Source organism: Kogia breviceps, chromosome 5 (assembly GCF_026419965.1).
Source record: "Kogia breviceps isolate mKogBre1 chromosome 5, mKogBre1 haplotype 1, whole genome shotgun sequence".
Classification (NCBI taxonomy): Eukaryota; Metazoa; Chordata; class Mammalia; order Artiodactyla; family Physeteridae; genus Kogia; species Kogia breviceps.
Genome location: NC_081314.1, coordinates 17,380,480 through 17,407,912, shown reverse-complemented (window position 1 = coordinate 17,407,912; position 27,433 = coordinate 17,380,480). Strand labels below are relative to the sequence as shown.

Sequence of the window (27,433 nt, the reverse complement as noted above, 5' to 3'; positions counted from 1 at the left end):
TAGTTTGAGAACAGATCATAATATGCAAAACCATCTCCCCATCACTTCATCTTTTGTATACCACTCCTTAGTGAATAGCCCCATTCTCCCCCTGTAAGCCCAGGTCACCTCCTCCTTTGAATCCCCCACCATCCAGTTGATAAAATCTAGCTGGTCCTTCTTCCTACTCTTCCTATGCACTACTCCTCTCTATTCCCCTTGTCACTGTCCTGGTTCAGGCTTCTGCATCACTCTTCTGGATTGGCCCTTCTGCATGTCTGGAGCCCAACACTTGAGATTTGGGACACTCTGAGACAACCAGCATTAGGGGTTTGGTATGTTTATTAGTTACCTATTGTTGTGTAAAAATTTCTCCAAAATTTAGTGTCTTTAAACCATACACATATATCATGTTACAGTTTCTGTGGGTCACGGATCTGGGCACAGCTGAGCTGGGTCCTCTACAGTCTCTCACAAGGCTGGAATCATGATTTTAGCCCAGGGTCTGTGATCTCATCTGAAGGTTCAACTGGAGAAGAATAGGCTTCCAAGGCAACAACTCATTGCCTGTTAGATGGAGGGCTTTAGTTCCTTGCTGGCTATGAGCTAGAAGCTGCCCTCGGTTCTTTGTCACATGGTCCTCTACTACATGACTGCTTACCTCCTTAAAATGTTCAAACCCAGAGGCAATAGAGAATATCTGCTAGCAACGTAGAAGTTACAATATTTTATAACTTAATCATGGAAATGGTGTCCCATCACCTATTCCATAGAATCAACTCACTAGGTCTAGCCCACACTCAAGGAGAGGGAATTATGCAAGGGCATGAATACTAGGAGTTGGGGGATCATTAGGGGCCACCTCAGAAGTCTGCTTACCACAGTGAAACAGGAGAAGGTTTCCACAATGGCTAGAGGGCAGAACTGAAAAGAAAGCTGAGGCACGGGGAGAGCTTGTGGTCCCCACATGTCTATATTGGACTTGAGGCCCAAACTCCAGCATACAGAAACTCAGAGTAGGAGACTGGTGAATAAGAGCAAGCAACAGAAAGTTCTGCAGTTGAATACAGCACAAAATGTATTTATGTTTGCTAAAGGTTTTCTTGTCAGTAGAAATATTGGCTGCCAGGTATATTTATATTGCATTTTTCACGGGGAAGCAGGGTTTATATATCATTAAAATACAGAAGCATTTCTCAACTTTTTTTTACCTCACTGACTACTGCATTTGTCTCCTTCAAGGGCTAGCTTTCCTTGGCTACCTCTGAAATGTGGATGTTGCCTAGGGTTGGGAATTGTGCTCTTTTTTCCTCTACCTCTCATTTTTCTCCTTCATAGTTCCTTCACTCTCATATCATTAACAATGCGGAAAAAAAATTTCCAGATCTACCTCATTAATTCTCACTTCTCCAGCTGCCTATTTAAAATATCCAGCTGTTTCTTGGAACGTTGCCACCAAGATGTAACATCATAATCCTCAACTTAACGTGTCTCAAGCCAGAGTTATCATCTCTCTCTTAGAATTAATCCTTCAGATACATATCCAGAGGAAATCATTAACCACAGTTACTGATTAACTATGGGGTAAGGGACTAGGGCTTAACAGTGGGGGGGTTCTTACTTTTCATGTTAAACTTGTCCATGCTATTTTTACTTTTCACAAGGAACACGTTTAATATAAAAATAAAATAAACAGCTCTTCCTCCTGACTTAAGCCATTGTGTTTCTGGTGATGGTTCCCCATCCCTGCTCACCCATACTCTGCCTCCTCCTTGATCCTCCCTCTTTCAGGGTCTATTCAAGTGTCTGAGGTGATAAGCAATGGTGTCACTTTCTATTGTGACAATACTGAGAGATAATTAGAATACAAAATAGAGAGATTCAGGAAGAAGACCATGATAAACCTAAACTGGATGGAGCTATGGACAGGAACATAGAGCAGAAATTCTTGAAGGAGCCATTGACTTTGATATTGTTATGGCAGAATTTTACACTGATAGGGATGAGACCAGCAAATTAGTTAAGCACTAGGAGTGGGCAGGTCAGAGGACCATGTAGTAGTTCCCGATTGGTATTAGGGTGAAGGGTCTCACAGTGGCAGAGGCAGATTTAGAGTGAAATCATTAGAACTTAAGCTTCAGGGATCTGACATGTACACATCTCTTCCAGAGCTTCAGGGAGGACACTAGAAGAATTTTCTAATAGTGATATATTTTTGTAAACTTTGCAAAAATAAGAAATTGATTTCCACTTATAATTCTCCTGTGTCACACCTCTTGAGTTGTGTAGCATTGGAATGGCCATGAACATTTTGGGAATCTGATTAAGGGGAACTCAGGTAGGAGAAACATTTAGTTTGGATTTAGTGAAGGGTATTTATGTACTCATCAGTCAATTCTATATATAGTAATTTATTTCTTGCTGTCCTGGGTTAGAAATGCCTTCCAGGAGAACTCCTATTGTCCAATATACTGATTTACTTGGGATCATGACGTGAAAGTACGAAGTTAGAGGATGGATTGCCTTATGAAGTTGTCCATAGAACCTGGCAATGGAAGTATATGAGGAGTGGAAATATGGTTTGAAATATACAGATTCAGATGTTAATTTGTGGAATATTTTAGCAATCATTACACATGAACAATTATAAGCAGGTAATTCTATTCTTATTCATGCCTTTGGGAATATACTTAGTGACAAAACATTTATAACTATAAATACTTAATACATTCTTAAACTTTTTTTGATGGGATTTCCATGAACTAGAATTTGTCAGGATTTCTGTGTTTAAATTTCTGGCTGATTTGATGCCACATATTGATATGGACAAAGAAATATAAAACTCAAAATGTGCCACTACAACTGGAACATTAACAACATACCACTCACTGAGTGAGCATCATCAGTTCAAAACATGTTTAAAATTAGTCCTTGTGTTAGTTTACTAAGATTGCCATAACAAAGTACCACAGAGTGGGTGGCTTAAACAACAGAAATTTATTTTCTCACAGTGCTGGTGGCTAAGAGTCTGAGATCAAGGTGTCAGCAAAGTTTTTTTCTTCTGAAGCCTCTCAGCTTGGTTTGTAGATGGCTATAGATGGAGGAAAAGCATTCGACAAAATCCACACCCATTCATGATAAAAACTCAATATTGTCAAGATGTCAGTTCTTCCCAACTTCATCTATGCGTTCAACACAATCCCAATAAAATTCCAGCAAGTTATTTTGTGGATATTTACAAACTGATTCTAAATTGTATATGGGGTGATGTCACCAAGATGGCAGTGTAGGAGACCCCAGTCTCTGTCCTCCCACAAAAATCAACAATTAGATGGGTATCCATAAATAAAAACAGCCTGGGAAACCTCAGGATTCCCCTTAAGAAACTTCAGCAACACAGTAGGAAAAAAAATTTTTTTCAACCTGAGACTAACTCACAAAAAGGGAAGAAAGAACAGCTTCATTTTGCCTGTATCATCCTATCCCCCAGGTCAGCACTGCTCAGCTCCAAGAGGGAATTCCCCAGCTAGAAAGAATTCTCCTCATCAGTAAAGGGAGAGCAGGATGAACAACCAGCCTTTGGGGGCAATACACAAAGGACCTAGTTCAGTTTTACCCCACCCGGAGACTGGCAAAGCTGAGATATATAGAGCTATGTAGACATATAGAGATATAGAGACAGCTAGGAACAGGCGCTCGCAATATCAACCATGTGGTGGGAGACCCTGCATTTTCCAGTGACCAGATTTTCAGGGGACCCCAGCAGCTTTTCCCACACACCACTGTGAGTGTGTCTGCAACATCCCCTGCCACTAAACAGACACCTGCAGCTGGCTCCCACAGCCAAGTGTGTGCACACAACTGGCTCCAGCCACCACCAGTGCCTGCCCTGATCTCCAGCTGCTAGACCCAAAAGCCACTGCAACCATTGTAGACTCCCAAAAACAAAAGACCACACACTTGTCAATGTCGTGGGCCCCATCAGCCTGAGCCATTGTCAACACACACACCATAGACCTGGAGCTGCCACATGTCCCTGCACATGACACCTACACCACTAGACCCCGGGTCAGAGCATTCTCCTGTGTACCCCACTCACAGGTAAATGTCTTTCCTTACCAAAGTTGGTTCATAAACTCTGGAAGAGGTGACTTTCTCAAATATGTAGACTCCTATGAAAGGCTACAAAGATGACAAAGAATCAGGGAAACATGACACCACTAAAGGAACACAGTAAACTTCTAGTAACTGACCACAAAGAAGTGGAAATACATGAATTTTCAAAATAATTGGTCTAAAGATGCCCAACAGCTATAAGAGGAGACAAACAATTTAATGAGATCAGGCAAACAATATAAGAACAAAACGGGAAGTTTAACAAAGAGATATATAACAATAAAGAACCAAGCAGAAATTTTGGAGTTGAAGAATTAAATTGAAGCATTAAATTAAAGAATTAAACTGAAGAATTCAATAGAGAGCTTCCACACTAGACTGGACCAAGCAGAAGAAAGAATCAGTGAATGTGATTGAAGACAGATCATTTGAAAATATTCAGTTAGAGGAGCAGAAAGAATGAAAAGAAAAGAAGAAAGCCTGTGGGACCTATGGGACTCCATTAAGATAAACAATCTATGCATCATTGGAGTCCCAGAAGGAGAAGAGAGGGAGAAATAAGTAGAAAGCTTATTTAAAGAAACAATGGCTGAAAACTTCCCAAACCTGGGGAGAAATTTGGAAATCCAAGTTCATGAAGCTAATTTCATCTTTCAATCCAAAATGATCTTCCCCTAGACAAATTATAATAAAACAGTCTAAAATCAAAGACAAAGAGAATTTTTAAAGCAGCAAGAGAAAAAACTTTATTTCACACAGGAGAACCCCCATATTGCTACCAGTGAGTTTTTCAACAGAAATCTTGCAGGCCTGGAGAAGGGGCATGGCATATTCAAAGTGCTGAAAGAAAAAAAACTGCATCAAAAATACTTGACCTGGCAGAAATGAAAGCAAGATAAAGCCTGTTCCAAACAAACAAAAACTCAGAGTTCATCACCATTAGTCCGGCCATACAGGAAATGATGAAAGGAATTCTTCAAACTGAAACAAAAGAATGCTAATTAGTAACATGAAAACATATGAAAATACAACACATCAGAAAATAATACTCTAATGGGCTTCCCTGATGGCACAGTGATTAAGAATCCACCTGCCAATGCAGTGGACACTGGTTCAAGCCCTGGTCTGGGAGCAACTAAGCCTGTGCACCACAACTATTGGGCCTGCATGCCTAGAGGCCGTGCTCCACAACAAGAGAAGCCACCGCAATGATAAACCTGTGCTCCGCAACGAAGAGTAGCCCACTGCAACTAGAGAAAGCCTCTGTGCAGCAAAGAAGACCCAACGCAGCCAAAAATAAATAAATAAAATAAATTAATTTTTTTTAAAAAAGAGAAGAAAAGAACACTCTAGGGAATTCCCTGGGGTCCAGTGTTTAGGAGGCGGTGCTTTCACTGCCATGGACCCAGGTTCAATCCCTGGTCAGGGAACTAAGACCCCACAAGCCATGTGGCACATCCAGAAAAAAAAAACCAAAACTCTAATACTGTAATATGGAGGTGTATTAAACCACTTAACCCTAGAATAAAGGTGAAAGAACAAAAGTATTAAAAATTACTATAGCTACAATAATTTCTTAATGGATACACAATATAGAGACATTGAAAACAAAAGAAGGAGAGGAGTAGTAAAAGGGTAGGTATGTGACTGAAATTAAGTTGTTATTAGCTTAAAACATATTATTATAGATGTTTCAAGTAAGCCACAGGGTAACCAGAAAACAAAAACCTATAGTAGGGCTTCCCTGGTGGCGCAGTGGTTGAGAGTCTGCCTGCCAATGCGGGGGACACGGGTTCATGTCCCGGTCCAGGAAGATCCCACATGCGGCGGAGCGGCTGGGCCCGTGAGCCATGGCCACTGAGCCTGCGCCTCCGGAGCTTGTGCTCCACAATGGGAGAGGCCACAACAGTGAGAGGCCTGCGTACTGCAAAAAAAAAAAAAACACAAAGGAAGTACCAAACAGCTAGAAAACAATTAACAAGATGGGAACAGTAAGTCCTTATCTATCAACAATTACTTTAAATTTAAATAGATTAAATTCTACAATAAAAAGCCATCAAATGGATGAACAAATTTTTTTAAAAACCAGACTATACGCTGCTGCAAGAAATCCAGTTTAGGTTCAAGGTCATATGTAGGCTCAAAGTGGAGGAATAGATAAAAATACTCCATGCTAATTGAATACCAAAAGAAAAAATAGACTTTAAGTCACAAGCTATAAGAGGCAAAGAAAGGGGTCAATTAACCAAGAGGATATAACAATTATAAATACATATGCACCCAGCATCAGAGCACCTAAATATATCAAGTAAATGCTAACAGATCTGAAGACAGAAATAGGTAGCAACACAATGGTTGTAAGAAAATTCAATACCTCATTTTCAGCAATGGAAAGATCTTCCAGACAGAAAATTAATAAAGAAAATATTGGACTTGAACTATACTTTAGACCAAATGGAGCTAACAGACATAAAGAGAACGTTCCATCCAACAGCAGAAGAATACATATTATTATCAAAAGCCCATGGGACATTTTCCAGGACAGGTCATATGTTAGGTCACAAAATAAATCTTAATGAGTTTTAAATGACTGAAATCATACCAGCTCTCATTTCTGACCACAGTGCTATGAAACTAGAAATCAATAACAGGAGGAAAACTGGAAAATTCACAAATATGTGGAAATTAAACAACACACTCCTGAACAACTAATAAGTCAAAGATGAAGTCAAAATATCTTGAGACAAATGAAAATTGGAAATACAACATACCAAAACTTATGGTATGCAGCAAAACCCGCAATAAGAGGAAAGTGTAGAGTGATAAATATCTGCATTAAGAAAAAAAGAAATATATAAAACAAACAACCTAATTTTACACCTCAAGGAACTAGAAAAAGAAAAAACAAACTAATCGCAAAGTTAGCAGAAAGAAGGAGATAAGAAAAATCAGAGCAAAAATAAATGAAATAAAGAATAGAAAAACAATAGAAAGAATCAATGAAGCTAAAAGTTTGCTTTGAAAGATAACCAATAGACAAAACTTAGCTAGATTTACCAAGAAAAAAAGACATAACTCAAATGAATAAAATTATAAACGAAAGAGGACACGTTATAACTGATATCACAGAAATACAAAGGATCATGAGAGACTACTGTGAACAATTATATGTCAACAAAATGGACAACCTAGAACAAATGGATAAGACCTACCAAGACTGAATCATGAAGAAATAGAAAAATCAAACCAACAACAAGTAAGGAGATTGATCAGTAATCAAATCCTCCTAAAAGGAAAAGTCCAGGTGGCTTCATGGGTGAATACAACAAAACTTCTTAAAAACTAATGCCAAGGGCTTCCCTGGTGGCGCAGTGGTTGAGAGCCCGCCTGCCGATTCAGGGAACGCGGGTTCGTGCCCCGGTCCGGGAAGATCCCACATGCCATGGAGCGGCTGGGCCAGTGAGCCATGGCTGCTGAGCCTGCGCGTCCAGAGCCTGTGCTCCTCAACGGGAGAGGCCACAATAGTGAGAGGCCAGAATACTGAAAAAAAAAAAAAAAAAAACACAAAAACTAATGCCATTCCTTCTTAAACTTTTCCAAAAAATTGAAGAGGAATGAACACTCTCAAACTCATTTTACAAGGCCAACATTACCTTTTTACCGCAGCCAGATAAGGATACTACAAGAAAAGAAAACTACAAGCCAATATACCCGATGAATATAGATGCACTACATGAAAAATGAACTATCTGAAAAAGAAATAAAGAAAATAATTCTACTTAGAATAACACCAAAAACAATAAGCTACTTAGGAATCAATTTAACCAAGGAAGTAAAAGGTCTATACACCAAAAAATGTTAGATATTGGTGAAAGAAATTGAGGAAGACACACAAAAAAGGAAAGATCTCTCATGTTCATGGACTGGAAGAGTTAATATTGCTAAAGTGTCGACACTATTCAAAGTCATCTATAGAGGGGAGCGAGAAGATGGCGGAAGAGTAAGACGCGGGGATCACCTTCCTCCTCACAGATACATCAGAAATACATCTACACGTGGAACTTCTCCTATAGAACACCCACCAAATGCTGGCAGAAGACCTCATACCTCCCAAAAGGCAAGAAACTCCCCACGTACCTGGGTAGGGCAAAAGAAAAAAGAATAAACAGAGACAAAAGAACAGGGATGGGACCTGCACCAGCGGGAGGGAGCCGTGAAGGAGGAAAGGTTCCCGCATACTAGGATCTCCTTCACGGGCGGAGACTGCGGGTGGTGGAGGGGGAAGCTTCGGAGCCGTGGAGGAGAGCGCAGCAACAGGGTGTGGAGGGCAAAGTGGAAAGATTCCCTCAGAGGATCGGTGCCGACCCGCACTCACCAGCCAAAGACGCTTGTCTGCTCACCCGCCGGGGTGGGCAGGGCTGGGAGCTGAGCCTCGGGCTTCAGTCGGATCCCAGGGAAAGGTCTGGAGTTGGCAGAGTGAAGACAGCCTGAAGGGGTTAGTGCACCACGGCTAGCCGGGAGGGAGTCCAGTTGAAGTCTGGAGCTGCCAAAGAGGCAAGAGACCTTTTCTTCCCTCTTTGACTCCTGGTGCTCGAGAAGCTCCAGAAACGGGCGCGGAGCTACCGAAGAGACAAGTGACTTTTTCTTGCCTCTTCGCTTCCTGAGGCGCGAGGAGAGGGGATTAAGGGCACCGCGTAAAGGAGCTCCAGAAACGGGCGCGAGCCGCGGCTGTCGGCACGGACAACAGAGACGGGTGTGGGACGCTAGGGTTGCTACTGCCGCCACCAAGAGGCCTGTGTGCGAGCACAGGTCACTCTCCACACCTCCCCTCCCGGGAGCCTGTGCAGCCCACCACTGCCGGGGTCCCGGGATCCAGGGACAGCTTCCCCGGGAAAACGCACGGTGCGCCGATGCCGGCCTCTGACGTCGCAGGCGCGCCCCGCATCCATGCCCCCGCCTGAGTGAGCCAGAGCCCCCGAATCAGCTGCTCCTTTAACCCCGTCCTGTCTGATCGAAGGGCAGACATCCTCGGACGACCTACGTGCAGAGGCGGGGCCAAGTCCAAAGCTGAACCCCAGGAGCTGTGCGAACAAAGAGAGGGGGAGGTCTCTCCCAGCAGCCTCAGAAGCAGCGGGTTAAAGATCCACAGTCAACTTGAAGTGCCCTGCATCTATGGAAAACCTGAATAGACAGCGAAATATCCCAAGTTGAGGAGTTGGACTTTGGGAGCAAGATATACTATTATTTTCCCCTTTTTTCTTTTTGTGAGTGTGTATGTGGGTGCTGCTGTGTGAGATTTTGTCTGTATAGCTTTGTTTCCACCATTTGTCCTGGGTTAGACCGACCCTTTTTTTTTTTTTTTTTTTTTGGTTTTTTTTTTCTTTAATAGAAATTTTTCTTCTTAATAATTAATTTTTATTTAAATAATATTTTACCCTACTTTATTTTGTCTTCTCCGTTTCTTTCTTCCTTTCTTCCCTCCTTTCTTTCCTACTTCCCTTCCTTCCTCCCTCCCTTCCTTCCTTTCTTCCTTCCTTCCTTTCTTCCTCCCTCCCTTCCTTCCTTCCTTCCCTCCCTTCCTCCTTCCTTCCTTTCTTTCCTTTCTATTTTTTTCTCCTTTTATTTTGAGCCGTGTGGATTAAAGGCTCTTGGAACTCCAGCCAGGTGTCAAGGCTGTGTCTCTGAGGTGGGAAAACCAACCTCAGGACACTGGTCCACAAGAGACCTCCCACCTCCACGTAATATCAAACGGCGAAAATCTCCCAGAGATCTCCATCTCAACACCAAGATCCAGCTTCACTCAAGGACCAGCAACGAACAGTGCTGGGCACCCTATGCCCAACAAAGAGCAAGACAGGTCTACAGCCCCATCCATTAGCAGAGAGGCTGCCTAAAATCATAATAAGGCTACCAACATCCCCAAACACACCACCAGACGTGGACCTGCCCACCAGAAAGACAAGATGCAGCCTCATCCACCAGAACAGAGGCACTAGTCCCCCCAACCAGGAAACCTGCTCAACTCACTGAACCAACCTCAGCCACTGGGGACAGCCACCAAAAACAGAGGGAACTATGAACCTGCAGCCTGCAAAAAGGAGACCCCAAACACAGTAAGATAAGCAAAATGAGAAGACAGAAAAACACAGCAGATGAAGGAGCAAGATAAAAACACACTAGACCTAACAAATGAAGACGTAATAGCTAGTCTACCTGAAAAAGAATTCAGAATAATGATAGTAAAGATGATTCAAAACCTTGGAAATAGAATAGATAAATTGCAAGGAACAGTTAACAAGGACCTAGAAGAAATAAAGAGGAAGCAAGTAACGATGAGCAACACAATAAATGAAATGAAAAATACTCTAGATGGGATCAATAGCAGAATAACTGAGGCAGAAGGACGGATAAGTCACCTGGAAGGTAAAATACTGGAAATAACTACTGCAGAGCAGAAGAAAGAAAAAAGAATGAAAAGAACTGAGGACAGTCTCAGAGACCTCTGGGACAACATCAAACGCACCAACATTCGAATCATAGGGGTCCCAGAAGAAGAAGAGAAAAAGAAAGGGACTGAGAAAATATTTGAAGAGATTATAGTTGAAAACTTCCCTAATATAGGAAAGGAAATAGTCAATCAAGTCCAGGAAGCACAGAGAGTCCCATACAGGATAAACCCAAGGATAAACACGCCAAGACGTATAATAATCAAACTGTCAAAAATTAAATACAAAGTAAACATATTAAAAGCAGCAAGGGAAAAACAACAAATAACACACAAGGGAATCCCCATAAGGTTAACATCTGATCTTTCAGCAGAAACTCTACAAGCCAGAAGGGAGTGGCAGGACATATTTAAAGTGATGAAGGAAAAAAACCTACAACCAAGATTACTCTACCCAGCAAGGATCTCATTCAGATTTGATGGAGAAATTAAAACCTTTACAGACAAGCAAAAGCTGAGAGAGTTCAGCACCACCAAACCAGCTTTACAACAAATGCTAAAGGAACTTCTCTAAGCAAGAAACACAAGAGAAGGAAAAGACCTACAAGAACAACCCGAAACAAGTAAGTAAATGGTAATAGGAACACACATATCAATAATTACCTTAAATGTAAATGGATTAAATGCTCCCACCAAAAGACACAGACTGGCTGAATGGATACAAAAACAGGACCCATATATATGCTGTCTACAAGAGACCCACTTCAGACCTAGGGACATTTACAGACTGAAAGTGAGGGGATGGAAAAAGATATTCCATACAAATGGAAATCAGAAGAAAGCTGGAGTAGCAATTCTCATATCAGACAAAATAGGCTTTAAAATAAAAACTATTACAAGAGACAAAGAAGGACACTACATAATGATCAAGGGATCGATCCATGAAGAAGATATAACAATTGTAAATATTTATGCACCCAACATAGGAGCACCTCAATACATAAGGCAAATAGTAACAGCCATAAAAGGGGAAATCGACAGTAACACAATCATAGTAGGGGACTTTAACACCCCACTGTCACCAATGGACAGATCATCCAAAATGAAAATAAATAAGGAAACACAAGCTTTAAATGATACATTCATTACACAAGATGGATTTACTTGATATTTATAGGACATTCCATCCAAAAAAACAGAATACACATTTTTCTCAAGTGCTCATGGAACATTCTCCAGGATCGATCATATATTGGGTCACAAATCTAGCCTTGGCAAATTTAAGAAAATTGAAATCATATCAAGTATCTTTTCTGACCACAACGCTATGAGATTAGATATCAATTACAGGAAAAGATCTGTAAAAAATCCAAACACATTGGAGGCTAAACAATACACTAGTTAATAACGAAGTGATCACTGAAGAAATCAAAGAGGAAATCAAAAAGTACTTAGAAACAAATGACAATGGAGACACGACAACCCAAAACCTATGGGATACAGCAAAAGCAGTTCTAAGAGGGAAGTTTATAGCAATACAATCACACCTTAAGAAACAGGAAACATCTCGAATAAACAACCTAACTTTGCACCTAAAGCAATTAGAGAAGGAAGAACAAAAAAACCCCAAATTGAGCAGAAGGAAAGAAATCATAAAGATCAGATCAGAAATAAATGAAAAAGAAATGAAGGAAACAATAGCGAAGATCAATAAAAGTAAAAGCGGGTTCTTTGAGAAGATAAATAAAATTGATAAACCATTAGCCAGACTCATCAAGAAAAAAAGGGAAAAGACTCAAATCAATAGAATTAGAAATGAAAAAGGACAAGTAACAACTGACACTGCAGAAATACAAAAGATTATTAGAGATTACTACAAACAACTCTATGCCAATAAAATGGACAACCTGGAAGAAATGGACAAATTCTTAGAAATGCACAAGCTGCCGAGACTGAGCCAGGAAGAAATAGAAAATATGAACAGACCAATCACAAGCACTGAAATTGAAACTGTGATTAAAAATCTTCCAACAAACAAAAGCCCAGGACCAGATGGTTTCACAGGCGAATTCTATCAAACATTTAGAGAAGAGCTAACACCTATCCTTCTCAAACTCTTCCAAAAGATAGCAGAGGGAGGAACACTTCCAAACTCATTCTATGAGGCCACCATCCCCCTGATACCAAAACCAGAGAAAGACGTCACAAAGAAAGAAAACTACAGGCCAATATCACTGATGAACATAGATGCAAAAATCCTCAACAAAATACTAGCAAACAGAATCCAACAGCACATTAAAATGATCATACACCATGATCAAGTGGGGTTTATTCCAGGAATGCAAGGATTCTTCAATATATGCAAATCAATCAACGTGATACACCATATCAACAAACTGAAGGAGAAAAACCATATGATCATCTCAATAGATGCAGAGAAAGCTTTTGACAAAATTCAACACCCATTTATGATAAAAACCCTGCAGAAAGTAGGCATAGAGGGAACTTTCCTCAACATAATAAAGGCCATATATGACAAACCCACAGCCAGCATTGTTCTCAATGGTAAAAAACTGAAACCATTTCCACTAAGATCAGGAACAAGACAAGGTTGCCCACTCTCACCACTATTATTCAACTTAGTTTTGGAAGTTCTAGCCACAGCAATCAGAGAAAAAAAAGAAATAAAATGAATCCAAATAGGAAAAGAAGAAGTAAAGCTGTCACTGTTTTCAGATGACATGATACTATACATACAGAATACTAAGGATGCTACCAGAAAACTACTAGAACTAATCAATGAATTTGGTAAAGTAGCTGGATACAAAATGAATGCACAGAAATCTCTGTCATTCTTATACACTAATGATGAAAAATCTGAGAGTGAAATCAAGAAAACACTCCCATTTACCATTGCAAAAAAAAGAATAAAATATCTAGGAATAAACCTACCTAAGGAGACAAAAGACTTGTATGCAGAAAACTATAAGACACTGATGAAAGAAATTAAAGATGATACAAATAGGTGGAGAAATATACCATGTTCTTGGATTGGAAGAATCAACATTGTGAAAATGACTCTATTATCCAAAGCAATCTACAGATTCAATGCAATCCCTATCAAATTACCACTGGCATTTTTTTACAGAACTAGAACAAAAAATTTCACAATTTGTATGGAAACACAAAAGACCCCGAATAGCCAAAGCAATATTGGGAACGAAAAATGGAGCTGGAGGAATCAGGCTCCCTGACTTCAGACTCTACTACAAGGCTACAGTAATCAAGACAGTATGGTACTGGCACAAAAACAGAAATATAGATCAATGGAACAGGATAAAAAGCCCAGAGATAAACCCACACACATATGGTCACCTTATCTTTGATAAAGGAGGGAAGGATATACAGTGGAGAAAAGACAGCCTCTTCAATAAGTGGTGCTGGGATAACTGGACAGCTACATGTAAAAGTATGAAATTAGAACACTCCCTAACACCATACACAAAAATAAACTCAAAATGGGTTAAAGACTTAAATGTAAGGCCAGACACTATCAAACTCTTAGAGGAAAACATAGGCAGAGCACTCTATGACATAAATCACAGCAAGATCCTTCTTGACCCATCTCCTAGAGAAATGGAAATAAAAACAAAAATAAACAAATGGGATCTAATGAAACTTAAAAGCTTTTGCACAGCAAAGGATACCATAAACAAGACCAAAAGACAACCCTCAGAATGGGAGAAAATAGTTGCAAATGAAGCAACTGACAAAGGATTAATATCCAAAATTTATAAGCAACTCAGGCAGCTCAATATCAAAAAAACAAACAACCCAATCCAAAAATGGGCAGAAGAACTAAATAGACATTTCTCCAAAGAAGATATACAGATTGCCAACAAACACATGAAAGAATGCTCAACATCATTAATCATTAGAGAAATGCAAATCAAAACTACAATGAGATATCATCTCACACCGGTCATATTGGCCATCATCAAAAACTCTAGAAACAATAAATGCTGGAGATGGTGTGGAGAAAAGGGAACACTCTTGCACTGCTGGTGGGAATGTAAATTGATACAGCCACTATGCAGAACAGTATGGAGGTTCCTTAAAACATTACAAATAGAACTACCATACGACCTGACAATCCCACTACTAGGCATATACCCTGAGAAAACCATAATTCAAAAAGAGTCATGTACCAAAATGTTTATTGCAGCTCTATTTACGATAGCCAGGACATGGAAGCAACCTAAGTGTCCATCAGCAGATGAATGGATAAAGAAGATGTGGCACATATATACAATGGAATATTACTCAGCCATAAAAAGAAATGAAACTGAGTTATTTGTAATGAGGTGTATAGACCTGGAGACTGTCATACAGAGTAAAGTAAGTCAGAAGGAGAAAAACAAATACCGTATGCTAACACATATATATGGAATCTAAGAAAAAAAAAAGTCATGAAGAGATTAGTGGTAGGATGGGAATAAAACACAGACCTACTAGAGCATGGACTTGAGGATATAGAGAGGGGGAAGGGTAAGCTGTGACGAAGTGAGAGAGTGGCAGGGACATATACACACTACCATATGTAAATTAGATAGCTAGTGGGAAGCTGCCGCATAGCACAGGGAGATCACCTCTGTGCTTTGTGACCACCTTGAGGGGTGGGATAGGGAGGGTGGGAGGGAGGGTGATTCAAGAGGGAAGAGATATGGGAACATATGTATATGTATAACTGATTCACTTTGTTGTAAAGGAGAAAGTAACACACTATTGTAAAACAGTTATACTCAAATAAAGATGTTAAAAAAAAAGTCATCTATAGATTCAAAGCAGTTCCTATTAAAATTCCAATATCATTTTTTCACAGAAATAGAAAACACAATCCTAAAATTCATTTACAATCACCCCAAAAGACCCTAAATAGCCAAAGCAATTCTGAGAAAGAACAGAGCTTGAGGCATCACGCTTCGTGATTTTACACTTTTATTACAAAGCTATAGTAATCAAAACAACATGGTATTGCCACAGAAACATACACATAGACCAATGGAAGAGACTTGAGATCACAGAAATAAACCCACACATATGTGGTCAACTAATGTGTAATGGGGATAATATACTCTCTTCAAAAAATAGTGTTGGAAAACAGGATATTCACATTAAAAAGAATGAATTTAGACCCTTATCTTACACCATTCACAAAAACTAACCTATAATGGATTAAAGACTTAACATTAAGACCCAAAACTATAAAATTTCTAGAAGAAAACAGGGAAAAAACACCTTACCGTGTCTTGGCAAAGATTTTTTAGATATGACACTAAAAGCACAAGCAACAAAAGCAAAAGTGGGGGTGGAGTCAAGATGGCATACTAGGAGGACATGGAATTCGCATCTTCTCACAACTAGGGCACCTACCAAGCACCGATGGGGGGACCACGGACACCTAAGAGGATGGGAGGAACCCCCAGCAACTGGGTAGGATGTGGGGTGTGGGGGGAGTGAAGGGGGAGGAGATGTGGAGACAGGACGGGGCTGGCACCCCTGAGAGGTGGCTGGGGAAGGGGATGGGATTCCACGCCAGAAGGGGGAAATTGGGGAACCACTGGGAGGGCAGAGGATCAAAAGGGAGCATGGCCAGGTTTCCCCTGACCATTTGGTCCCCCAGGAACCTGCTGAGATCCCAGGCCTGATCCTTTGCCCACAGAGGCCCCCTTGAGCCACGTGGGTCCTGAGGGAGTGGGAGGGAGGGAAGGGGGTGCAGAAGTAAAGACTGGACCTCCAGGACCGGCACCCCTGATGGATGGCTGGGGGAGGGGAGGAGTTCTTACCCATGGTTAGGGTAACCCACAGAGGGACCCACCCACAGTTAGGGGTCCCACCCACAGTTAGGGGTCCAGTGGTCATGGGGGAGACCCTGGGGGAGATGGTGGGGGAGGGGCGTGAAGGAATGGAAGGGAATGTGGCCAGTGCTTTCCCTGTCCAACAGACTGGGGAGTCTGTTGGGATCCTGGGTCTAATCCTCTGCCCTCAGAGCCTCCCTCCTGCCGCGAAGAACCCAAGTCCCGCCCCTACACTCCACCCAGGGCCCTACCTGTACAGTTGGAGACCCCCTCCAAAGAGCTGGGCCTAAACCCCACCCACACAACCTCACTCAGGGCCCTATCTCCAAACTCCGGAACTCCACACTCCAGAGGCCCTCCTTTCCATGTGCTGCCTCTCTCCTTCAGCATGCAGCAAGCAAAGGCCTCGCCCCATGCTTGAACATCACCCGCTTAGGTCCTGCCCCATGCTCAAACTTCACCCCTCCACCAGCCTAGGTCCTGCCTTACCCTAAACTCCACCTCTGCCTAAGTTCCATGCTCACCTAAACTCCACCCCCATAGCCACACCCCCATAGGCTTTTTTTTTTTTTCCTCTTTTAGACTGGGGTTCTGTTTTACCTTGTTGATTCATTGTTGTTGATACTTTTATATTTTGATTTTTCCTAATAAATCTTTTATTTTTCTAATTTTATTTTATTCTTTGTACTTTGTTATTGTTCTTTCCTTTTGGCTTGTTCCCCATCCCACCCCTCTTTTTTTTTTTTCTATTTTTTGTTGTGGTTTTATTTTACCTTGTTGCAGTTGTTTCAATTATAGTTTTAGTTTTCCTAATATATTTTGTATCTTTTAAATTTTATTTTGTTTTTTATGCTTTGATATTCTACTGCTCATTTTTTTCCTTTTTTTTCTTTTCTTTCTTTTCCTTACCATGCCACTAAGCTTGCGAGATCTTGGATCCCAGGCTGGAGGTTGGGCCCGAGCTCCTGTGGTGGGACCTCTGAGTCCAAACTGCTGGACTAACAGAGAACCTCAGACGCCAGGGAATACAAATCGGAGTGAGGCCTCCCAGAGGTCCTCATCTCAGCACCAAGACCCGACTCTATCCAACTGCCTGCACACTCCAGTGCTGGACGTCTCAGGCCAAACAACCAGTAAGACAGGAATACAGCACCACCCATCAAAAAGAAAAAAAAAAAAAAAAAGAAATGACAAAAAAAATGTTACAGATGAGGGAACAAAGTAAAAACCTACAAGACCTAATAAATGAAGATGAAATAGGCAACCTACCTGAAAAAGAATTAAGAATAATGATAGTTAAGATGATCCAAAATCTCGGAAACAGAATGGAGAAAATACAAGAAACATTTAACAAGGATCTAGAAGAACTAAAGAGCAAACAAATGAAAATGAACACTAAAACTGAAATTAAAAATACTCTAGAAGGAATCAATAGCAGAATAACTGAGGCAAAAGAACAGATAAGCAAGCTGGAAGATAAAATGGTGGAAGTAACTGCCAGGGAGCAGAATAAAGAAAAAAGAATGAAAAAAATTGAGGACAGTCTCAGAGACCTCTGGGACAACATTAAACACACCAACATTTGAATTATAGGGGTCTCAGAAGAAGAAGAGAAATAGAAAGAGTCTGAGAAAATATTTGAAGAGATTGTAGTCAAAAACTTCCCTAACATGGGAAAGAAAATAGTCAATCAAGTCCAGGAAGCATGGACAGTCCCATACAGGATAAAACCAAAGAGAAGCACTCCAAGACACATATTAATGAAACTATCAAAAAGTAAATACAGAGAAAAAATATTAAAAGCAGCAAGGGAAAAGCAACAAATAACATACAAGGGAATTGCCATAAGGTGAACAGCTGATTTTCAGCAGAAAATCTGCAAGCCAGAAGGTAGTGGCAGTATATTTAAAGAGATGAAAGGGAAACACCTCCAACCAAGATAACTCTACCCAGCAAGGATCTCATTCAGATTTGATGGAGAAATTAAAACCTTTTCAGATAAGCAAAAGTTAAGAGAATTCAGCATCATCAAACCAGCTTTACAACAAATGCTAAAAGAACTTCTCTAGGCAGCAAACACAAGAGAAAGAAAATACCTACAATAACAAACCCAAAACAATTAAGAAAATGGTAATAGGAACATACATATTGATAATTACCTTAAATGTAATAAATGCTCCCACCAAAAGACATAGACTGGCTGAATGGATACAAAAACAAGACCCAGGACTTCCCTGGTGGCGCAGTGGTTGAGAGTCCACCTGCCAATGCAGGGGACACAGGTTTGTGCCCCGGTCCAGGAAGATCCTACATGCCGCAGAGCGGCTGGGCCCGTGAGCCATGGCCGCTAAGCCTGCATGTCTGGAGCCTGTGCTCTGCAATGGAAGAGGCCACAGCAGTGAGAGGTCTGCGTACTGCAAAAAAAACCCACAAAAAAACCCAAACACAAAACCCATACATATACTGCAAACAAGAGACCCACTTCAGACCTAGGGACACATACAGACTGAAAGTGAAGGGATGGAAAAAGATATTTCATGCAAATAGAAATCAAATAAAGCTGGAGTAGCAATCCTCATATCAGACAAAACAGACTTTAAAATAAAGACTATTACAAGAGACAAAGAAGGACACTACATAATGATCAAGGGATCAATCCAAGAAGAAGATATAATAATTGTAAATATTTATGCACCCAATATAGGAGCACCTCAGTACATAAGGCAAATACTAACAGCCATAAAAGGGGAAATCGACAGTAACACAATAATAGTAGGAGACTTTAACACCCCAATGTCACCAATGGACAGATCATCCAAAATGAAAATAAATAAGGAAACACAAGCTGTAAATGACACAGTAAACAAGATGGACTTAATTGATATTTATAGGACATTCCATCCAAAAACAACAGAAAACACTTTCTTATCAAGTGCTCATGGAACGTTCTCCAGGATAGACCATATTTTGGGTTACAAATCAAGCCCTGGCAAATTTAAGAAAATTGAAATCATATCAAGTATCCTTTCTGACCACAACACTATGAGACTAGATATCAATTACAGGAAAAAAACTGTAAAAAATACAAACACATGGAGGCTAAACAATACACTACTAAATAACCAAGAGATCACTGAAAAAATCAAAGAGGAAATGGAAATAAAAATATACCTAGTAACAAATGATAATGAAAACATAACAAACCAAAAACTATGGGATGCATCAAAAGCAGTTCTAAGAGGGAAGTTTATAGTAATAAAATCCTACCTCACAAAACAAGAAACATCTCAAATAAACAACCTAACCTTACACCTAAAGCAATTAGAAAAAGAAGAACAAAAAAACCCCAAAGTTAGCAGAAGGAAAGAAATCATAAAGATCAGATCAGAAATAAATGAAAAAGAAATGAAGGAAACAATAGCAAAGATCAATAAAACTGAAAGCTGGTTCTATGAGAAGATAAACGAAATTGATAAACCATTAGCCAGACTCATCAATAAAAAAAGGGAGAAGACTCAAAACAGCAGAATTAGAAATGAAAAAGGAGAAGTAACAACTGACACTGCACAAACACAAAGGATCATGAGAGATTACTACAAGCAAGTATACGCCAAGAAAATGGACAACCTGGAAGAAATGAACACAGTCTTAGAAAAGCACAACCTTCCGTGAGTGAACCAGGAAGAAATAGAAAATTTAAAGAGACCAATCACAAGCACTGAAATTGAAACTGTGATTAAAAATCTTCCAACAAACAAAAGCCCAGGACCAGATGTCTTCATGGTCAAATTCTATCGAACTTTTAGAGAAGAGCTGATATGTATCCTTCTCAAACTCTTCCAAAATATAGGAGAAGGAGGAACACTCCCAAACTCTTTCTACAAGGCCACCATCACCCTGATACCAAAACCAGACAAAGATGTCACAAAAAAAGAAAAATACAGGCAAAATCACTGATGAACATAGATGCAAAAACCCTCAACAAAATACCAGCAAACAGAATCCAACAGCACATTAAAAGGATCATACACCATGATCAAGTGGGGTTTACCCAGGAATGCAAGGATTCTTCAATATATGCAAATCAATCAATGTGATACACCATATTAACAAAATGAAGGATAAAAACCAAATGATAATCTCAATAGATGCAGAAAAAGCTTTTGACAAAATTCGACACCCATTCATGATAAAAACTCCAGAAATCAGGCATAGAGGGAACTTATCTTAACATAATAAAGGCCATATATGACAAACCCACAGCCAACATCATTCTCAATAGTGACAAACTGAAACCATTTCCTCTAAGATCAGGAACAAGACAAGGTTGCCCACTCTTACCAGTATTATTCAACAGTTTTGGAAGTTTTAGCCATGGCAATCAGAGAAGGAAAAGAAATAAAAGGAATACAAATCGGAAAAGAAGAAGTAAAAGTGTCACTGTTGCAGATGACATGATACTATACATGGAGAATCCTAAAGATGCTACCAGAAAACTACTAGAGCTAATCAATGAATTTAGTAGAGTAGCAGGATACAAAATTAATGCACAGAAATCTATTGCATTCCTATACATTAATGATGAAAAATGTGAAAGAAAAATTAAGGAAACACTCCCATTTACCACTGCAACAAAAAGAATAAAATACCTAGGAATAAACCTACCTAAGAAAACAAAAGACCTGTAATGCAGAGGTCAGAATGGCCATGATCAAAAAATCTACAAACAATAAATGCTGGAGAGTGTGGGGAGAAAAGGGAACACTCTTGCACTGTTGGTGGGAATGTAAATTGATACAGCCACTATGGAGAACAGTATGGAGGTTCCTTAAAAACCTACAGATAGAACTACCATATGACCCAGCAATCCCACTACTGGGCATATACCCTGAGAAAACCATAATTCAGAAAGAGTCATGTACCACAATGTTCATTGCAGCACTATTTATAACAGCCAGGACATGGAAGCAACCTAAGAGTCCATCGACAGGTGAATGGATAAAGAAGATGTGGCACATACATACAAAGGAATATTACTTTGCTGTAAAAAGAAACAAAATTGAGTTCTTTGTAGTGAGGTGGATGGACCTAGCATGGGTCATACAGAGTGAAGTAAGTCAGAAAGAGAAAAACAAATACCGTATGCTAACACGTATATATGGAATCTAAAAAAGATGGTTCTGATGAACTTAGGGGCAGGACAGGAATAAAGAGGTAGACACAGAGAATGGACTTAAAGACACAGGGAGGGGGAAGGTTAAGCTGGAACGAATTGAGAGAGTGACATTGACATATATACACTACCAAATGTAAAATAGATAGCTAGTGGGAAGGAGCTGCATAGCACAGGGAGATCAGCTCGGTGTTTTGTGACCACCTAGAGCAGTGAGATAAGGAGGGTGGGAGGGAGATGCAAGAGGGAGGGGATATGGGGATATGTGTATGCATATAGCTGATTCACTTTGTTATACAGCAGAAACTAACACAGCATTGTAAAGCAATTATACTCCAATAAAGGTGTTAAAGGAGATAAGAAAAGAAAAAAAAAAGCAAAAGTAAGTAAATTGGACTACATTAAACAAAAAGACACATCCAAAAAATCAATCAACGAAACAAAATGAAAAGGTAACCTAGGAATGGGAGAAAATATTTACAAACCATATATCTGATAAAGGGTTAACATCCAAAATATATAATAATTCATACAAACTCAATAGCAAAAAACCAAATAATCTAATTTGGTTTTGGGTAAAGGACCTGAATACATATTTTCCCAAAGGAAACATACATATGGTCAACAAGTACTTGAAAAGGTGATTAAAATCACTAACCTTCAAGGAAATGAAAATCAAAACCACAACGTGATATCACCTCACACCTGTTAGAAAGGCTATTATCAAAAAGAAAAGCGATGAATAACAAAGGCTGGCAAGGATGTGGAGAAAAAGTAACCCTCTGTGCACTGTTGTTGAGAATGTAAATTGGTGCAGCCACTATGGAAAACAGTATGGAGGTTCCTTAAAAAATTGAAAATAGAACTACATATGATGCAGCATTCCCACTTCTGGGTATATATCCAGTGGAACTGATATCACTATTTTGAAGAGATATCTGCTCTTCTGTGTTCATTGCAGCATTATTCACAGTAGCCAAGACAAGAAAACAAAGTGTCCATCCATGGATGAATGGGTAAAGAAAATGTGATTGTTTATATATAAATGTGATTGTATATATATATATATATATATATATGCATGGTATATTATTCAGTCACAAAAAATCTTGCCGTTTGCAACAACATGGCTGAATCTGGAGGACATTATGCTAAGTAAAATGAGACAGAGAAAGACTAAGAGCATATGATCTCACTTATATGTGGAATCTAAAAACATTAACGTCATAGGAATAGAGAGCAGATTGATGGTTACCAGGGAATAAGGGGTAGGGAAAAAGGGAAAATGTTGACCAAAGTTTACAAACTTTCAATTATAATGTGAATAAGTTTCAGGAATCTAATGCACAGCCTAGTGACTATTGATAACAATACCTTATTGTATACTTGAAAGCTGCTATGAGAGTAGATCTTAAATGCTCTCACCATACGAAGAAGAACAACAAAAGTGGTAATTATATGAGGTGAAGGATGTGTTAACTAACCTTATTGTGGCAAACATTTCACAATATATACATATATCAAATTGTCACTGTACACCTTACACTTACACAACCTTATATATCAATTATATCACAATAAAGCTGGGAAAAAATAAAGTTAAGAATTTTAAACAATAAACAAAGTTTATGTAGAAAGGCAAAAAATCCAGAGTGATAAATATAATTTTGAAGGAGCAGAACAAAGTTAGAAGATTGACATAACTCAGATTCAAGACTTACTATAAAGCCACAGTAATCAAGATGGTGCAATATTGGCAAAAGAATAGGCAAATAGATTAATGACACAGAACTGAGAGCACAGAAATAGACCCTAATAAATATAATCAACTAATCTTTGACAAAGGAGCAAAGATGATACAATGGAAAAAATATATTTTCAACAAATGGTGCTGGAACAACTGGACATCCACATGCAGAAAAAAAAAATAATCTAGACACAGATCTTACATTCTTCACAAAAAAATTAACTCAAAATGGATCATAGACCTAAATGTAAAATGCAAAACTTATTATAAAACTCCTAGGTGATGGGCTTCCCTGGTGGCGCAGTGGTTGAGAATCCGCCTGCCGATGCAGGAGACACGGGTTCGTGCCCTGGTCCGGGAAGATCCCACATGCCGCGGAGCGGCTGGGCCCGTGAGCCATGGCCGCTAGGCCTGCGTGTCCGGAGCCTGTGCTCCGCAACGGGAGAGGCCACAACAGTGAGAGGCCCGCGTACCGCAAAAAAAAAAAAAAAAAAAAAAAAAAAAAACTCCTAGGTGATAATATAAGAGAAAACCTAGATGCCCTTGGGTAAGGTGATACCTTTTTAGCTACAACAAAGATACAATCCATGAAAGAAATAATTGATAAGCCAGATTTCAGTAAAATTAAAATCTTCTGCTCTGCAAAAGACAATGTCAAGAGAATTAGAAGACAAGCCACAGACTGGGAGAAAATATTTGCAAAAGGAACATCTGATAATGAGCAGTTATCCAAAATATACAAAGAACTTTTAAAACCGAAGCATAAGAAAATAAACAACCCAAATAAATGGACCAAAGACCTTAACAGACATCTCACCAAAGAAGATATACAATAGCAAATATGCATATGAAAAGATGCTCTACTGCACAAGCTATCAGAGAAGTGCAAATTAAAACGACAATGAGATACCACTATATACCTATTAGGATGGCCAGAATCTGGAACACTGACAACACCAAATGCTGATGAGGATGTGGAGCAACAGGAACTCTCTTACATTGCTGGTGGGAATGCAAAAGAGTACAGCCACTTTGGAAGACAATTTGGCAGTGTTTTACAAAACTAAAAATACTTTTACTATATAATCCAGCAATCACACTTCTTGGTATTTACCCAAAGGAGATGAAAACTTATGTCCACACAAAGACCTGCATAGGAATGTTTACAGCAGCTTTATTCATAATTGCCAAAACTTGGAAGCAACCAACATGTCCCTCAGTAGGTGAATGGTTAAATAAACTGTGGTCCATCTGGACAATGAATTATTATTCACTGTAAAGAAATGAGCCATCAAGCCATGAAAAGACATGGAAGAGGCTTAAATGCATATTACTAAATGAGAGAAGCCAGTCTGAAAAGGCTACCTACTGTATGATTCCAACCATATGACAGTCTAGAAAAGGCAAAACTATAGAAGCAGTAAAAGATCACCAGTTGCCAGGAATAAAGGAAGGAGGGAGGGATGAACAGGCAGAGCACAGAGGGTTTTTACAGCAATGACACTACTCTGTATGACACCATAATAGTTGACATATATCATAACGCATTTGTCAAAACCTATAAAACCCTAATATAAAATATGAACTTTGGGTGATAATGATGTGTCAGAGTAGGTTTATCAATTGTAACAAATGAATCACTCTGGCGTGGGATTTTGATACTGTGGGAGGCTGTGCGTGTGGTGGGCAGGGAGTTACATGAGAAATCTCTGTACCTTCTGCTCAGTTTTGCTGTGACCCGAAACCTGTTCTAAAAATCATCTAAAAGTTGAAAAAAATATTGAAACAACTTATCTCAAATTATGTTTTCCAGGAAGCAGATCTGAGATGAAGTTTAGTGTGCTGGATATTTATGGGGAAGTGCCCTCCGGATCGACTCTTGCTGAATGAAGGGGAAGGAAGCAGGAGTTGACAGAGCAAGAAATCAAACTGTGATGCAAGCCCAACGGTAGGCTTGGCTCCCTCAAATGGAGTTTCAGAGTGAGACTGGCCCTTCAAAGTTTTCCCAAGTTGGGTTGAGGTGGCTAGGTCTTTATTTCCTGCATCTTTCTTCATTGGATATGGCCTGTCCTGAGACTGACCTTGGGTGAATGGCCAGACCTGAAAGACTAACCTTAGGCTAAGCTAATCTCTGCAGATGAGACAACCCCTGAAGGAACTGATGGCCAAAGGTTGTCTGCTAACAGCACTCCTAGTAGTTGGGGCAGCAATCCTGCAATTAAGGGGATCTGAGTGGCAGATTACCATGTCCGTAACATTCACCAAGGAGAAACTCACCAGAGCCGAATGGCCCAGCTGTCCAGATGGAAGGAGGTAGCCTTCGACATTGTAGTTCAGAAAAGTACAAATACAGTTGGAGAATCCTAACTTCAAGTTTTAAAAGTTCTATTCTAATTTCTGATGCATTACTAACTAGTCCCACAAAAGCACTGCTAATCCTTGGAGGATATTTTTCAGAAATAACATAGCTTTGGAGTATGGAGAAGGGCAGAGGAATTGCTCCAAGGTAGACAACTAGCCAGCAGCTTGAAACCTTACAGTCTCTTCAAGTTTGGATTTTGTAATTTTTAAAAACTTGGTGTTTTCTCTTGTACTCTTGATTCTGGCACTATCGTTGTTCACTTCCAGAAATTCATCCATGCTTAATTCTTCAGTCTTCTTGTCTGACAGCAACAAAGGAGCAGTGAAGCATATGTTTTATACTCCTTAATGAGATCTTCTTCTGGCGCTGAGCCTGCTGGCACCTTTCAATGCAAGAAATGCAGAGCCAACAGAGGCTGAGGGTGAGTGCAGCCAGCCTGCATTCATAGTGTGCAGCTGCAGCTTCCAGGAAGGGCCTCTCTTAGCTTGCATGTAGCCAGGAGGAAGGACAGAAGCTGGCCCTCATCCTGTCCCAGTTCTGTTTTGAGTGGAACACTCGATCACTCTGAGTTTCTAGGGAGACATGGCAGAGGGCATAGGACTTGGTGACCTCCAGGGCTGGTGGGAGTCTCAAGGGATATCTTAGATGTGAAAATGCTCCATAAACTGGAATACACTGGACAATCACCAGGCAGAGTTTGTGCTTGTGTTTCTCTTACAGTTTGACCTTGTAAAGTAAATACTCTTTCCTTGGCAAAAGAATTTTAGTCCCTTCCAAGAACTGGGACAGCTTAGTGCCCTGAACATGCCCTCAATTTCAGTCACGAGGTTGAATTCTAATCCCCAATCTCTGCCATCTTAATCTAACTTAATCTCTCCTCTGAAGTAAGAGAATTTGACTCCATGACTACTGAGTCCCCTCCCAGCTGGGTTAAGCTGATGTGGGCTGAAGGGAACTGGACACATCGGGGTGGAGGACACCTTGGTATGCAGAGGGAAAAACACCAACTAGGATTTAGGAGACCAGAGACCTGATTCATTCTTCCATTAACCAGTTGGTGACCTTGGGCACATCACTCAAACTCTCTCAATCTCCAAAGGAAAGTGGAGATAACATAACATTTTATAATAATACGTCAGGGGCTTCCCTGGTGGCGCAGTGGTTGAGAGTCCGCCTGCCGATGCAGGGGATACGGGTTCGTGCCCCGGTCTGGGAAGATCCCACATGCCGCGGAGCGGCTAGGCCCGTGAGCCATGGCCGCTGGGCCTGCGTGTCCGGAGCCTGTGCTCCGCAACGGGAGAGGCCACAACGGTGAGAGGCCCGCGTACCGCAAAAAAAAAAAAGTCAAGATTTACTATGAGGATTAAACAAAAGAATTTATGTAAATTACCTACCAGTGTCTGGTGGCCTTCTTATTTAACTATCTCGTGGTCTGGGTGTGGCAGAAAGAAGATAGTCGGCACTGCTTTGCTGTTAGGCTCCAAAACCCAGCACCCGCTATAGGTAAGATCCACCAGCCTTGCTAGGATTGAGCCATGAGCTTGAAGAAGATGATTTTAGTGTGGACCCTGAAAAGAATGAAAGTTCTTGTGTCCAGTGGAGCCTCATGAGAGCTGGGATACTATGAGGCCTGATGCACAAAGCTGAGCCCACCACACCGTCCCCTTATGAACTGAGGGTAAGGACAAGGAAATTTCAGTAAGTGTAGAAAGGTGGTAATAGCATTACTTGGCTGTAATATTCCAGGAATTGT

The 27,433-nt window shown here is 40.2% G+C and overlaps 1 long non-coding RNA gene across 1 annotated transcript in view; it reads right to left on the bottom strand.

Annotated features, from left to right (window-relative positions):
* LOC136794226 (uncharacterized) overlaps positions 1 to 27,179 on the bottom strand; it is a 49,361-nt gene extending 22,182 nt beyond the window's left edge. The window contains exon 1 of the long non-coding RNA XR_010840627.1: positions 27,075 to 27,179. This is a non-coding gene — a long non-coding RNA (uncharacterized lncRNA). The remainder of the gene's footprint in view (positions 1 to 27,074) is intronic.
* Between the last annotated feature and the right edge of the window lie 254 nt (positions 27,180 to 27,433).